Source organism: Ixodes scapularis, unplaced genomic scaffold (assembly GCF_016920785.2).
Source record: "Ixodes scapularis isolate PalLabHiFi unplaced genomic scaffold, ASM1692078v2 PGA_scaffold8__174_contigs__length_109621045, whole genome shotgun sequence".
In the NCBI taxonomy this organism is placed as follows: Eukaryota; Metazoa; Arthropoda; class Arachnida; order Ixodida; family Ixodidae; genus Ixodes; species Ixodes scapularis.
The window spans coordinates 17686772-17700031 of NW_024609883.1; the positions used below are offsets into that span (position 1 = coordinate 17686772).

Genomic DNA, 13260 nt, shown 5'->3' on the forward strand with positions numbered 1-13260 from the left:
ACAAGAATAACGAAAATAATCCACGGAGAAGGGGAAAAGAGGGACAAATGACAAACACAAATATCCAAACCCAGTGGGTGCCTGGTGCGCGACCGACAAAATCCACCTGGTCCAGGTATCGAGCCCGGGACCACTTCATTACAGGTGGAGCGCTCTGCCAACTGAGCTAACCAGGGGTTAGAAATCAATAGAGCAATAGGGGTTTATTAGCTGCCAAGAGTCTAACACCAACAAGGGTGAAGCTTGAAATTTTTAAGGTTATGAAAAATAATGCAATTAAATGAAAAATTTCAAACGAGCTGCACAAGAATAACGAAAATAATCCACGGAGAAGGGGAAAAGAGGGACAAATGAAAACACAAATATCCAAACACAGTGGGTGACTGGTGCGCGACCGACAAAATGCACCTGGTCCAGGTATCGAGCCCGGGACCACTCCATTACGGGTGGAGCGCTCTACCAACTGAGCTAACCAGGGGTTAGACATCAAAAGAGCAAACGGGGTTTATTAGCTACCAAGAGTCTAACACCAACAAGGGTGAAGCTTGGAATTTTTAAGGTTATGAAAAATAATGCAATTAAATGAAAAGGTTCAACCGAGCTGCACAAGAATAACGAAAATAATCCACGGAGAAGGGGAAAAGAGGGACAAATGACAAACACAAATATCCAAACACAGTGGGTGACTGGTGCGCGACCGACAAAATCCACCTGGTCCAGGTATCGAGCCCGGGACCACTCCATTACAGGTGGAGCGCTCTGCCAACTGAGCTACCCAGGGGTTAGACATCAATAGAGCAAACGGGTTTTATTAGCTGCCAAGAGTCTAACACCAACTAGGGTGAAGCTTGTAATTTTAAGGTTATGAATAATAATGCAATTAAATGAAAACGTTCAAACGAGCTGCACAAGAATAACGAAAATAATTCACGGAGAAGGGGAAAAGAGGGACAAATGACAAACACAAATCTCCAAACACTGTGGGTGACTGGTGCGCGACCGACAAAATCCACCTGGTCCAGATATCGAGCCCGGGACCACTCCAGTACAGGTGGAGCACTCTACCAACTGAGCTAACCAGGGGTTAGACATCAATAGAGCAAACGGATTTTATTAGCTGCCAAGAGTCTAACACCAACAAGGGTGAAGCTTGCAATTTTAAAGTTATGAATAATAATGCAATTAAATGAAAAGGTTCAAACGAGCTGCACAAGAATAACGAAAATAAATCACGGAGAAGGGGAAAAGAGAGACAAATGACAAACACAAATCTCCAAACACTGTGGGTGACTGGTGCGCGACCGACGAAATCCACCTGGTCCAGGTATCGAGCCCGGGACCACTCCATTACAGGTGGAGCGCTCTACCAACTGAGCTAACCAGGGGTTAGATATCAATAGAACAAACGGGTTTTATTAGCTGCCAAGAGTCTAACACCAACAAGGGGGAAGCTTGTAATTTTAAGGTTATGAATAATAATGCAATTAAATGAAAAGGTTCAAACGAGCTGCACAAGAATAACGAAAATAATCCACGGAGAAGGGGAAAAGAGGGACAAATGAAAACACAAATATCCAAACACAGTGGGTGACTGGTGCGCGACCGACAAAATGCACCTGGTCCAGGTATCGAGCCCGGGACCACTCCATTACGGGTGGAGCGCTCTACCAACTGAGCTAACCAGGGGTTAGACATCAAAAGAGCAAACGGGGTTTATTAGCTACCAAGAGTCTAACACCAACAAGGGTGAAGCTTGGAATTTTTAAGGTTATGAAAAATAATGCAATTAAATGAAAAGGTTCAACCGAGCTGCACAAGAATAACGAAAATAATCCACGGAGAAGGGGAAAAGAGGGACAAATGACAAACACAAATATCCAAACACAGTGGGTGACTGGTGCGCGACCGACAAAATCCACCTGGTCCAGGTATCGAGCCCGGGACCACTCCATTACAGGTGGAGCGCTCTACCAACTGAGCTAACCACGGGTTAGACATCAAAAGAGCAAACGGGTTTTATTAGCTGCCAAGGGTCTAACACCAACAAGGGTGAAGCTTGTAATTTTAAGGTTATGAATAATAATGCAATTAAATGAAAAGGTTCAAACGAGCTGCACAAGAATAACGAAAATAATTCACGGAGAAGGGGAAAAGAAGGGAAAACGACAAACACAAATCTCCAAACACTGTGGGTGACTGGTGCGCGACCGACAAAATCCACCTGGTCCAGGCATCGAGCCCGGGACCACTCCAGTACAGGTGGAGCACTCTACAAACCGAGCTAACCAGGGGTTAGACATCAATAGAGCAAACGGGTTTTATTAGCTGCCAAGAGTCTAACACCAACAAGGGTGAAGCTTGTAATTTTAAGGTTATGAATAATAATGCAATTAAATGAAAAGGTTCAAACGAGCTGCACAAGAATAACGAAAATAATTCACGGAGAAGGGGAAAAGAGGGACAAATGACAAACACAAATCTCCAAACACTGCGGGTGACTGGTGCGCGACCGACAAAATCCACCTGGTCCAGGTATCGAGCCCGGGACCACTCCATTACAGGTGGAGCGCTCTACCAACTGAGCTAACCAGGGGTTAGATATCAATAGAACAAACGGGTTTTATTAGCTGCCAAGAGTCTAACACCAACAAGGGGGAAGCTTGTAATTTTAAGGTTATGAATAATAATGCAATTAAATGAAAAGGTTCAAACGAGCTGCACAAGAATAACGAAAATAATTCACGGAGAAGGGGAAAAGAGGGACAAATGACAAACACAAATCTCCAAACACTGTGGGTGACTGGTGCGCGACCGACGAAATCGACCTGGTCCAGGTATCGAGCCCGGGACCACTCCATTACAGGTGGAGCGCTCAACCAAATGAGCTAACCAGGGGTTAGACATCAAAAGAGCAAACGGGTTTTATTAGCTGCCAAGAGTCTAACACCAACAAGGGGGAAGCTTGTAATTTTAAGGTTATGAATAATAATGCAATTAAATGAAAAGGTTCAAACGAGCTGCACAAGAATAACGAAAATAATTCACGGAGAAGGGGAAAAGAGGGACAAATGACAAACACAAATCTCCAAACACTGCGGGTGACTGGTGCGCGACCGACAAAATCCACCTGGTCCAGGTATCGAGCCCGGGACCACTCCATTACAGGTGGAGTGCTCTACCAACTGAGCTAACCAGGGTTTAGACATCAAAAGAGCAAACGGGTTTTATTAGCTGCCAAGAGTCTAACACCAACAAGGGGGAAGCTTGTAATTTTAAGGTTATGAATAATAATGCAATTAAATGAAAAGGTTCAAACGAGCTGCACAAGAATAACGAAAATAATTCACGGAGAAGGGGAAAAGAGGGACAAATGACAAACACAAATCTCCAAACACTGTGGGTGACTGTTGCGCGACCGACGAAATCGACCTGGTTTAGGTATCGAGCCCGGGACCACTCCATTACAGGTCGAGCGCTCTACCAACTGAGCTAACCAGGGGTTAGACATCAAAAGAGCAAACGGGTTTTATTAGCTGCCAAGGGTCTAACACCAACAAGGGTGAAGCTTGTAATTTTAAGGTTATGAATAATAATGCAATTAAATGAAAAGTTTCAAACGAGCTGCACAAGAATAACGAAAATAATTCACGGAGAAGGGGAAAAGAAGGACAAATGACAAACACAAATCTCCAAACACTGTGGGTGACTGGTGCGCGACCGACAAAATCCACCTGGTCCAGGCATCGAGCCCGGGACCACTCCAGTACAGGTGGAGCACTCTACAAAACGAGCTAACCAGGGGTTAGACATCAATAGATCAAACGGGTTTTATTAGCTGCCAAGAGTCTAACACCAACAATGGTGAAGCTTGCAATTTTTAAGGTTATGAAAAATAATGCACTTAAATGAAATGGTTCAAACGAGCTGCACAAGAATAACGAAAATAATCCACGGAGAAGGGGAAAAGAGGGACAAATGACAAACACAAATATTCAAACACAGTTGGTGACTGGTGCGCGACCGACAAAATCCACCTGGTCCAGGTATCGAGCCCGGGACCACTCCATTACAGGTGGAGCGCTCTACCAACTGAGCTAACCAGGGGTTAGACATCAATAGAGCAAACGGGTTTTATTAGCTGCCAAGAGTCTAACACCAACAAGGGTGAAGCTTGTAATTTTAAGGTTATGAATAATAATGCAATTAAATGAAAGGGTTCAAACGAGCTGCACAAGAATAACGAAAATAATTCACGGAGAAGGGGAAAGGAGGGACAAATGACAAACACAAATCTCCAAACACTGCGAGTGACTGGTGCGCGACCGACAAAATCCACCTGGTCCAGGTATCGAGCCCGGGACCACTCCATTACAGGTGGAGCGCTCTACCAACTGAGCTAACCAGGGGTTAGACATCAAAAGAGCAAACGGGTTTTATTAGCTGCCAAGAGTCTAACACCAACAAGGGTGAAGCTTGCAATTTTAAGGTTATGAATAATAATGCAATTAAATGAAAAGGTTCAAACGAGCTGCACAAGAAAAACGAAAATAATCCACGGAGAAGGGGAAAAGAGGGAAAAATGACAAACACAAATATCCAAACTCAGTGGGTGACTGGTGCGCGACCGACAAAATCCACCTGGTCCAGGTATCGAGCCCGGGACCACTCCATTACAGGTGGAGCGCTCTACCAACTGAGCTAACCAGGGGTTAGACATCAATAGAGCAAACGGGTTTTATTAGCTGCCAAGAGTCTAACACCAACAAGGGTGAAGCTTGTAATTTTAAGGTTATGAATAATAATGCAATTAAATGAAAGGGTTCAAACGAGCTGCACAAGAATAACGAAAATAATTCACGGAGAAGGGGAAAGGAGGGACAAATGACAAACACAAATCTCCAAACACTGCGAGTGACTGGTGCGCGACCGACAAAATCCACCTGGTCCAGGTAACGAGCCCGGGACCACTCTATTACAGGTGGAGCGCTCTACCAACTGAGCTAACCAGGGGTTAGACATCAAAAGAGCAAACGGGTTTTATTAGCTGCCAAGAGTCTAACACCAACAAGGGGGAAGCTTGTAGTTTTAAGGTTATGAATAATAATGCAATTAAATGAAAAAGTTCAAACGAGCTGCAGAAGAATAACGAAAATAATTCACGGAGAAGGGGAAAAGAGGGACAAATGACAAACACAAATCTCCAAACACTGTGGGTGACTGGTGCGCGACCGACAAAATCCACCTGGTCCAGGTATCGAGCCCGGGACCACTCCAGTACAGGTGGAGCACTCTACCAACTGAGATAACCAGGGGTTAGACATCAATAGAGCAAACCGGTTTTATTAGCTGCCAAGAGTCTAACACCAACAAGGGTGAAGCTTGCAATTTTTAAGGTTATGAAAAATAATGCAATTAAATGAAAAGGTTCAAACGAGCTGCACAAGAATAACGAAAATAATCCACGGAGAAGGGGAAAAGAGGGACAAATGACAAACACAAATATCCAAACACAGTGGGTGACTGGTGCGCGACCGACAAAATCCTCCTGGTCCAGGTATCGAGCCCGGGAGCACTCCATTACAGGTGGAGCGCTCTACCAACTGAGCTAACCAGGGGTTAGACATCAAAAGAGCAAACGGGTTTTATTAGCTGCCAAGAGTCTAACACCAACAAGGGTGAAGCTTGTAATTTTAAGGTTATGAATAATAATGCAATTAAATGAAAAGATTCAAACGAGCTGCACAAGAATAACAAAAATAATCGACGGAGAAGGGGAAAAGAGGGATAAACGACAAACACAAATCTCCAAACACAGTGGGTGACTGGTGCGCGACCGACAAAATCCACCTGGTCCAGGTATCGAGCCCGGGACCACTCAATTACAGATGGAGCGCTCTACCAACTGAGCTAAGCAGGGGTTAGACATCAATAGAGCAAACGGGTGTTATTAGCTGCCAAGTGTCTAACACCAACAAGGGTGAAGCTTGCAATTTTAAGGTTATGAATAATAATGCAATTAAATGAAAAGGTTCAAACGAGCTGCACAAGAATAACGAAAATAATTCACGGAGAAGGGGAAAAGAGGGACAAATGACAAACACAAATCTCCAAACACTGTGGGTGACTGGTGCGCGACCGACGAAATCGACCTGGTCCAGGTATCGAGCCCGGGACCACTCCATTACAGGTGGAGCGCTCTACCAACTGAGCTAGCCAGGGGTTAGACATCAAAAGAGCAAGCGGGTTTTATTAGCTGCCAAGAGTCTAACACCAACAAGGGTGAAGCTTGTAATTTTAAGGTTATGAATAATAATGCAATTAAATGAAAAGGTTCAAACGAGCTGCACAAGAATAACGAAAATAATTCACGGAGAAGGGGAAAAGAGGGACAAATGACAAACACAAATCTCCAAACACTGTGGGTGACTGGTGCGCGACCTACAAAATCCACCTGGTCCAGGTATCAAGCCCGGGACCACTCCAGTACAGGTGGAGCACTCTACCAACTGAGCTAACCAGGGGTTAGACATCAATAGAGAAAACGGGTTCTATTAGCTGCCAAGAGTCTAACACCAACAAGGATGAAGCTTCCAATTTTTAAGGTTATGAAAAATAATGCAATTAAATGAAAAGGTTCAAACGAGCTGCACAAGAATAACGAAAATAATCCACGGAGAAGGGGAAAAGAGGGACAAATGACAAACACAAATATCCAAACCCAGTGGGTGACTGGTGCGCGACCGACAAAATCCACCTGGTCCAGGTATCGAGCCCGGGACCACTTCATTACAGGTGGAGCGCTCTGCCAACTGAGCTAACCAGGGGTTAGAAATCAATAGAGCAAACGGGTTTTATTAGCTGCCAAGAGTCTAACACCAACAAGGGTGAAGCTTGTAATTTTAAGGTTATGAATAATAATGCAATTAAATGAAAAGATTCAAAAGAGCTGCACAAGAATAACGAAAATAATTCACGGAGAAGGGGAAAAGAGGGACAAATGACAAACACCAATCTCCAAACACTGTGGGTGACTGGTGCGCGACCGACAAAATCCACCTGGTCCAGGTATCGAGCCCGGGACCACTCCATTACAGGTGGAGCGCTCTACCAACTGAGCTAACCAGGGGTTAGGCATCAAAAGAGCAAAAGGGGTTTATTAGCTGCCAAGAGTCTAACACCAACAAGGGTGAAGCTTGAAATTTTTAAGGTTATGAAAAATAATGCAATTAAATGAAAAGGTTCAAACGAGCTGCACAAGAATAACGAAAATAATCCACGGAGAAGGGGAAAAGAGGGACAAATGAAAACACAAATATCAAAACACAGTGGGTGACTGGTGCGCGACCGACAAAATCCACCTGGTCCAGGTATCGAGCCCGGGACCACTCCATTACAGGTGGAGCGCTCTGCCAACTGAGCTAACCAGGGGTTAGACATCAATAGAGCAAACGGGTTTTATTAGCTGCCAAGAGTCTAACACCAACAAGGGTGAAGCTTGTAATTTTAAGGTTATGAATAATAATGCAATTAAATGAAAAGGTTCAAAAGAGCTGCACAAGAACAACGTAAATAATTCACGGAGAAGGGGAAAAGAGGGACAAATGACAAACACCAATCTCCAAACACTGTGGGTGACTGGTGTGCGACCGACAAAATCCACCTGGTCCAGGTATCGAGCCCGGGACCACTCCATTACAGGTGGAGCGCTCTACCAACTGAGCTAACCAGGGGTTAGACATCAAAAGAGCAAACGGGATTTATTAGCTGCCAAGAGTCTAACACCTACAAGGGTGAAGCTAACAATTTTAAGTTTATGAATAATAATGCAATTAAATGAAAAGGTTCAAACGAGCTGCACAAGAATAACGAAAATAATCCACGGAGAAGGGGAAAAGAGGGACAAATGACAAACACAAATATCCAAACACAGTGGGTGCCTGGTGCGCGACCTACAAAATCCACCTGGTCCATGTATCCTGCCCGGGACCACTCCATTACAGGTGGAGAGCTTTACCAACTGAGCTAAACAGGGGTTAGACATCAATAGAGCAAACGGGTTTTATTAGCTGCCGAGAGTCTAACACCAACAAGAGTGAAGCTTGTAATTTTAAGGTTATGAATAATAATGTAATTAAATGAAAAGATTCAAAAGAGCTGCACAAGAATAACGAAAATAATTCACGGAGAAGGGGAAAAGAGGGAGAAAAGACAAACACAAATCTCCAAACACTGTGGGTGACTGGTGCGCGACCGACAAAATGCACCTGGTCCAGGTATCGAGCCCGGGACCACTCCATTACGGGTGGAGCGCTCTACCAACTGAGCTAACCAGGGGTTAGACATCAAAAGAGCAAACGGGGTTTATTAGCTACCAAGAGTCTAACACCAACAAGGGTGAAGCTTGGAATTTTTAAGGTTATGAAAAATAATGCAATTAAATGAAAAGGTTCAACCGAGCTGCACAAGAATAACGAAAATAATCCACGGAGAAGGGGAAAAGAGGGACAAATGACAAACACAAATATCCAAACACAGTGGGTGACTGGTGCGCGACCGACAAAATCCACCTGGTCCAGGTATCGAGCCCGGGACCACTCCATTACAGGTGGAGCGCTCTGCCAACTGAGCTACCCAGGGGTTAGACATCAATAGAGCAAACGGGTTTTATTAGCTGCCAAGAGTCTAACACCAACTAGGGTGAAGCTTGTAATTTTAAGGTTATGAATAATAATGCAATTAAATGAAAAGGTTCAAAAGAGCTGCACAAGAACAACGAAAATAATTCACGGAGAAGGGGAAAAGAGGGACAAATGACAAACACCAATCTCCAAACACTGTGGCTGACTGGTGCGCGACCGACAAAATCCACCTGGTCCAGGTATCAAGCCCGGGACCACTCCATTACAGGTGGAGCGCTCTACCAACTGAGCTAACCAGGGGTTAGACATCAAAAGAGCAAACGGGTTTTATTAGCTGCCAAGAGTCTAACACCAACAAGGGTGAAGCTAACAATTTTAAGGTTATGAATAATAATGCAATTAAATGAAAAGGTTCAAACGAGCTGCACAAGAAAAACAAAAATATTCCACGGAGAAGGGGAAAAGAGGGACAAACGACAAACACAAATATCCGAACACAGGGGGTGACTGGTGCGCGACCGACAAAATCCACCTGGTCCAGGTATCGAGCCCGGGACCACTCCATTACAGGTGGAGCGCTCTACCAACTGAGCTAACCAGGGGTTAGACATCAAAAGAGCAAACGGGTTTTATTAGCTGCCAAGAGTCTAACACCAACAAGGGTGAAGCTTGTAATTTTAAGGTTATGAATAATAATGCAATTAAATGAAAAGATTCAAACGAGCTGCACAAGAATAACAAAAATAATCGACGGAGAAGGGGAAAAGAGGGATAAACGACAAACACAAATCTCCAAACACAGTTGGTGACTGGTGCGCGACCGACAAAATCCACCTGGTCCAGGTATCGAGCCCGGGACCACTCAATTACAGATGGAGCGCTCTACCAACTGAGCTAATCAGGGGTTAGACATCAATAGATCAAACGGGTTTTATTAGCTGCCAAGAGTCTAACACCAACAAGGGTGAAGCTTGCAATTTTAAGGTTATGAATAATAATGCAATTAAATGAAAAGGTTCAAACGAGCTGCACAAGAATAACGAAAATAATTCACGGAGAAGGGGAAAAGAGGGACAAATGACAAACACAAATCTCCAAACACTGTGGGTGACTGGTGCGCGACCGACAAAATCCACCTGGTCCAGGTATCGAGCCCGGGACCACTCCATTACCGGTGGAGCGCTCTACCAACTGAGCTAACCAGGGGTTAGACATCAAAATAGCAAAAGGGGTTTATTAGCTGCCAAGAGTCTAACACCAACAAGGGTGAAGCTTGAAATTTTTAAGGTTATGAAAAATAATGCAAGTAAATGAAAAGGTTCAAACGAGCTGCTCAAGAATAACGAAAATAATCCACGGAGAAGGGGAAAAGAGGGACAAATGAAAACACAAATATCCAAACACAGTGGGTGACTGGTGCGCGACCGACAAAATCCACCTGGTCCAGGTATCGAGCCCGGGACCACTCCATTACAGGTGGAGCGCTCTGCCAACTGAGCTAACCAGGGGTTAGACATCAATAGAGCAAACGGGTTTTATTAGATGCCAAGAGTCTAACACCAACAAGGGTGAAGCTTGTAATTTTAAGGTTATGAATAATAATGCAATTAAATGAAAAGGTTCAAAAGAGCTGCACAAGAACAACGAAAATAATTCACGGAGAAGGGGAAAAGAGGGACAAATGACAAACACCAATCTCCAAACACTGTGGGTGACTGGTGCGCGACCGACAAAATCCACCTGGTCCAGGTATCGAGCCCGGGACCACTCAATTACAGATGGAGCGCTCTACCAACTGAGCTAAGCAGGGGTTAGACATCAATAGAGCAAACGGGTTTTATTAGCTGCCAAGAGTCTAACACCAACAAGGGTGAAGCTTGCAATTTTAAGGTTATGAATAATAATGCAATTAAATGAAAAGGTTCAAACGAGCTGCACAAGAATAACGAAAATAATTCACGGAGAAGGGGAAAAGAGGGACAAATGACAAACACAAATCTCCAAACACTGTGGGTGACTGGTGCGCGACCGACGAAATCGACCTGGTCCAGGTATCGAGCCCGGGACCACTCCATTACAGGTGGAGCGCTCTACCAACTGAGCTAGCCAGGGGTTAGACATCAAAAGAGCAAGCGGGTTTTATTAGCTGCCAAGAGTCTAACACCAACAAGGGTGAAGCTTGTAATTTTAAGGTTATGAATAATAATGCAATTAAATGAAAAGGTTCAAACGAGCTGCACAAGAATAACGAAAATAATTCACGGAGAAGGGGAAAAGAGGGACAAATGACAAACACAAATCTCCAAACACTGTGGGTGACTGGTGCGCGACCTACAAAATCCACCTGGTCCAGGTATCAAGCCCGGGACCACTCCAGTACAGGTGGAGCACTCTACCAACTGAGCTAACCAGGGGTTAGACATCAATAGAGAAAACGGGTTCTATTAGCTGCCAAGAGTCTAACACCAACAAGGATGAAGCTTGCAATTTTTAAGGTTATGAAAAATAATGCAATTAAATGAAAAGGTTCAAACGAGCTGCACAAGAATAACGAAAATAATCCACGGAGAAGGGGAAAAGAGGGACAAATGACAAACACAAATATCCAAACCCAGTGGGTGACTGGTGCGCGACCGACAAAATCCACCTGGTCCAGGTATCGAGCCCGGGACCACTTCATTACAGGTGGAGCGCTCTGCCAACTGAGCTAACCAGGGGTTAGAAATCAATAGAGCAAACGGGTTTTATTAGCTGCCAAGAGTCTAACACCAACAAGGGTGAAGCTTGTAATTTTAAGGTTATGAATAATAATGCAATTAAATGAAAAGATTCAAAAGAGCTGCACAAGAATAACGAAAATAATTCACGGAGAAGGGGAAAAGAGGGACAAATGACAAACACCAATCTCCAAACACTGTGGGTGACTGGTGCGCGACCGACAAAATCCACCTGGTCCAGGTATCGAGCCCGGGACCACTCCATTACAGGTGGAGCGCTCTACCAACTGAGCTAACCAGGGGTTAGGCATCAAAAGAGCAAAAGGGGTTTATTAGCTGCCAAGAGTCTAACACCAACAAGGGTGAAGCTTGAAATTTTTAAGGTTATGAAAAATAATGCAATTAAATGAAAAGGTTCAAACGAGCTGCACAAGAATAACGAAAATAATCCACGGAGAAGGGGAAAAGAGGGACAAATGAAAACACAAATATCCAAACACAGTGGGTGACTGGTGCGCGACCGACAAAATCCACCTGGTCCAGGTATCGAGCCCGGGACCACTCCATTACAGGTGGAGCGCTCTGCCAACTGAGCTAACCAGGGGTTAGACATCAATAGAGCAAACGGGTTTTATTAGCTGCCAAGAGTCTAACACCAACAAGGGTGAAGCTTGTAATTTTAAGGTTATGAATAATAATGCAATTAAATGAAAAGGTTCAAAAGAGCTGCACAAGAACAACGTAAATAATTCACGGAGAAGGGGAAAAGAGGGACAAATGACAAACACCAATCTCCAAACACTGTGGGTGACTGGTGTGCGACCGACAAAATCCACCTGGTCCAGGTATCGAGCCCGGGACCACTCCATTACAGGTGGAGCGCTCTACCAACTGAGCTAACCAGGGGTTAGACATCAAAAGAGCAAACGGGATTTATTAGCTGCCAAGAGTCTAACACCTACAAGGGTGAAGCTAACAATTTTAAGTTTATGAATAATAATGCAATTAAATGAAAAGGTTCAAACGAGCTGCACAAGAATAACGAAAATAATCCACGGAGAAGGGGAAAAGAGGGACAAATGACAAACACAAATATCCAAACACAGTGGGTGCCTGGTGCGCGACCTACAAAATCCACCTGGTCCATGTATCCTGCCCGGGACCACTCCATTACAGGTGGAGAGCTTTACCAACTGAGCTAAACAGGGGTTAGACATCAATAGAGCAAACGGGTTTTATTAGCTGCCGAGAGTCTAACACCAACAAGAGTGAAGCTTGTAATTTTAAGGTTATGAATAATAATGTAATTAAATGAAAAGATTCAAAAGAGCTGCACAAGAATAACGAAAATAATTCACGGAGAAGGGGAAAAGAGGGAGAAAAGACAAACACAAATCTCCAAACACTGTGGGTGACTGGTGCGCGACCGACAAAATGCACCTGGTCCAGGTATCGAGCCCGGGACCACTCCATTACGGGTGGAGCGCTCTACCAACTGAGCTAACCAGGGGTTAGACATCAAAAGAGCAAACGGGGTTTATTAGCTACCAAGAGTCTAACACCAACAAGGGTGAAGCTTGGAATTTTTAAGGTTATGAAAAATAATGCAATTAAATGAAAAGGTTCAACCGAGCTGCACAAGAATAACGAAAATAATCCACGGAGAAGGGGAAAAGAGGGACAAATGACAAACACAAATATCCAAACACAGTGGGTGACTGGTGCGCGACCGACAAAATCCACCTGGTCCAGGTATCGAGCCCGGGACCACTCCATTACAGGTGGAGCGCTCTGCCAACTGAGCTACCCAGGGGTTAGACATCAATAGAGCAAACGGGTTTTATTAGCTGCCAAGAGTCTAACACCAACTAGGGTGAAGCTTGTAATTTTAAGGTTATGAATAA

The 13260-nt window shown here is 44.3% G+C and overlaps 4 non-coding genes across 4 annotated transcripts; all 4 read right to left on the reverse strand.

Annotated features, from left to right (window-relative positions):
- Window positions 1-405: 405 nt before the first annotated feature.
- On the reverse strand, window positions 406-478 carry Trnat-cgu. The gene has a single exon. It is a non-coding gene; the product is annotated as a tRNA-Thr (tRNA).
- Window positions 479-1613: 1135 nt separating this feature from the next.
- Window positions 1614-1686, reverse strand: Trnat-cgu. The gene has a single exon. It is a non-coding gene; the product is annotated as a tRNA-Thr (tRNA).
- A 6575-nt stretch (window positions 1687-8261) lies between these two features.
- On the reverse strand, window positions 8262-8334 carry Trnat-cgu. Its single transcript has one exon. It is a non-coding gene; the product is annotated as a tRNA-Thr (tRNA).
- A 4459-nt stretch (window positions 8335-12793) lies between these two features.
- On the reverse strand, window positions 12794-12866 carry Trnat-cgu. Its single transcript has one exon. It is a non-coding gene; the product is annotated as a tRNA-Thr (tRNA).
- Window positions 12867-13260: the final 394 nt, after the last annotated feature.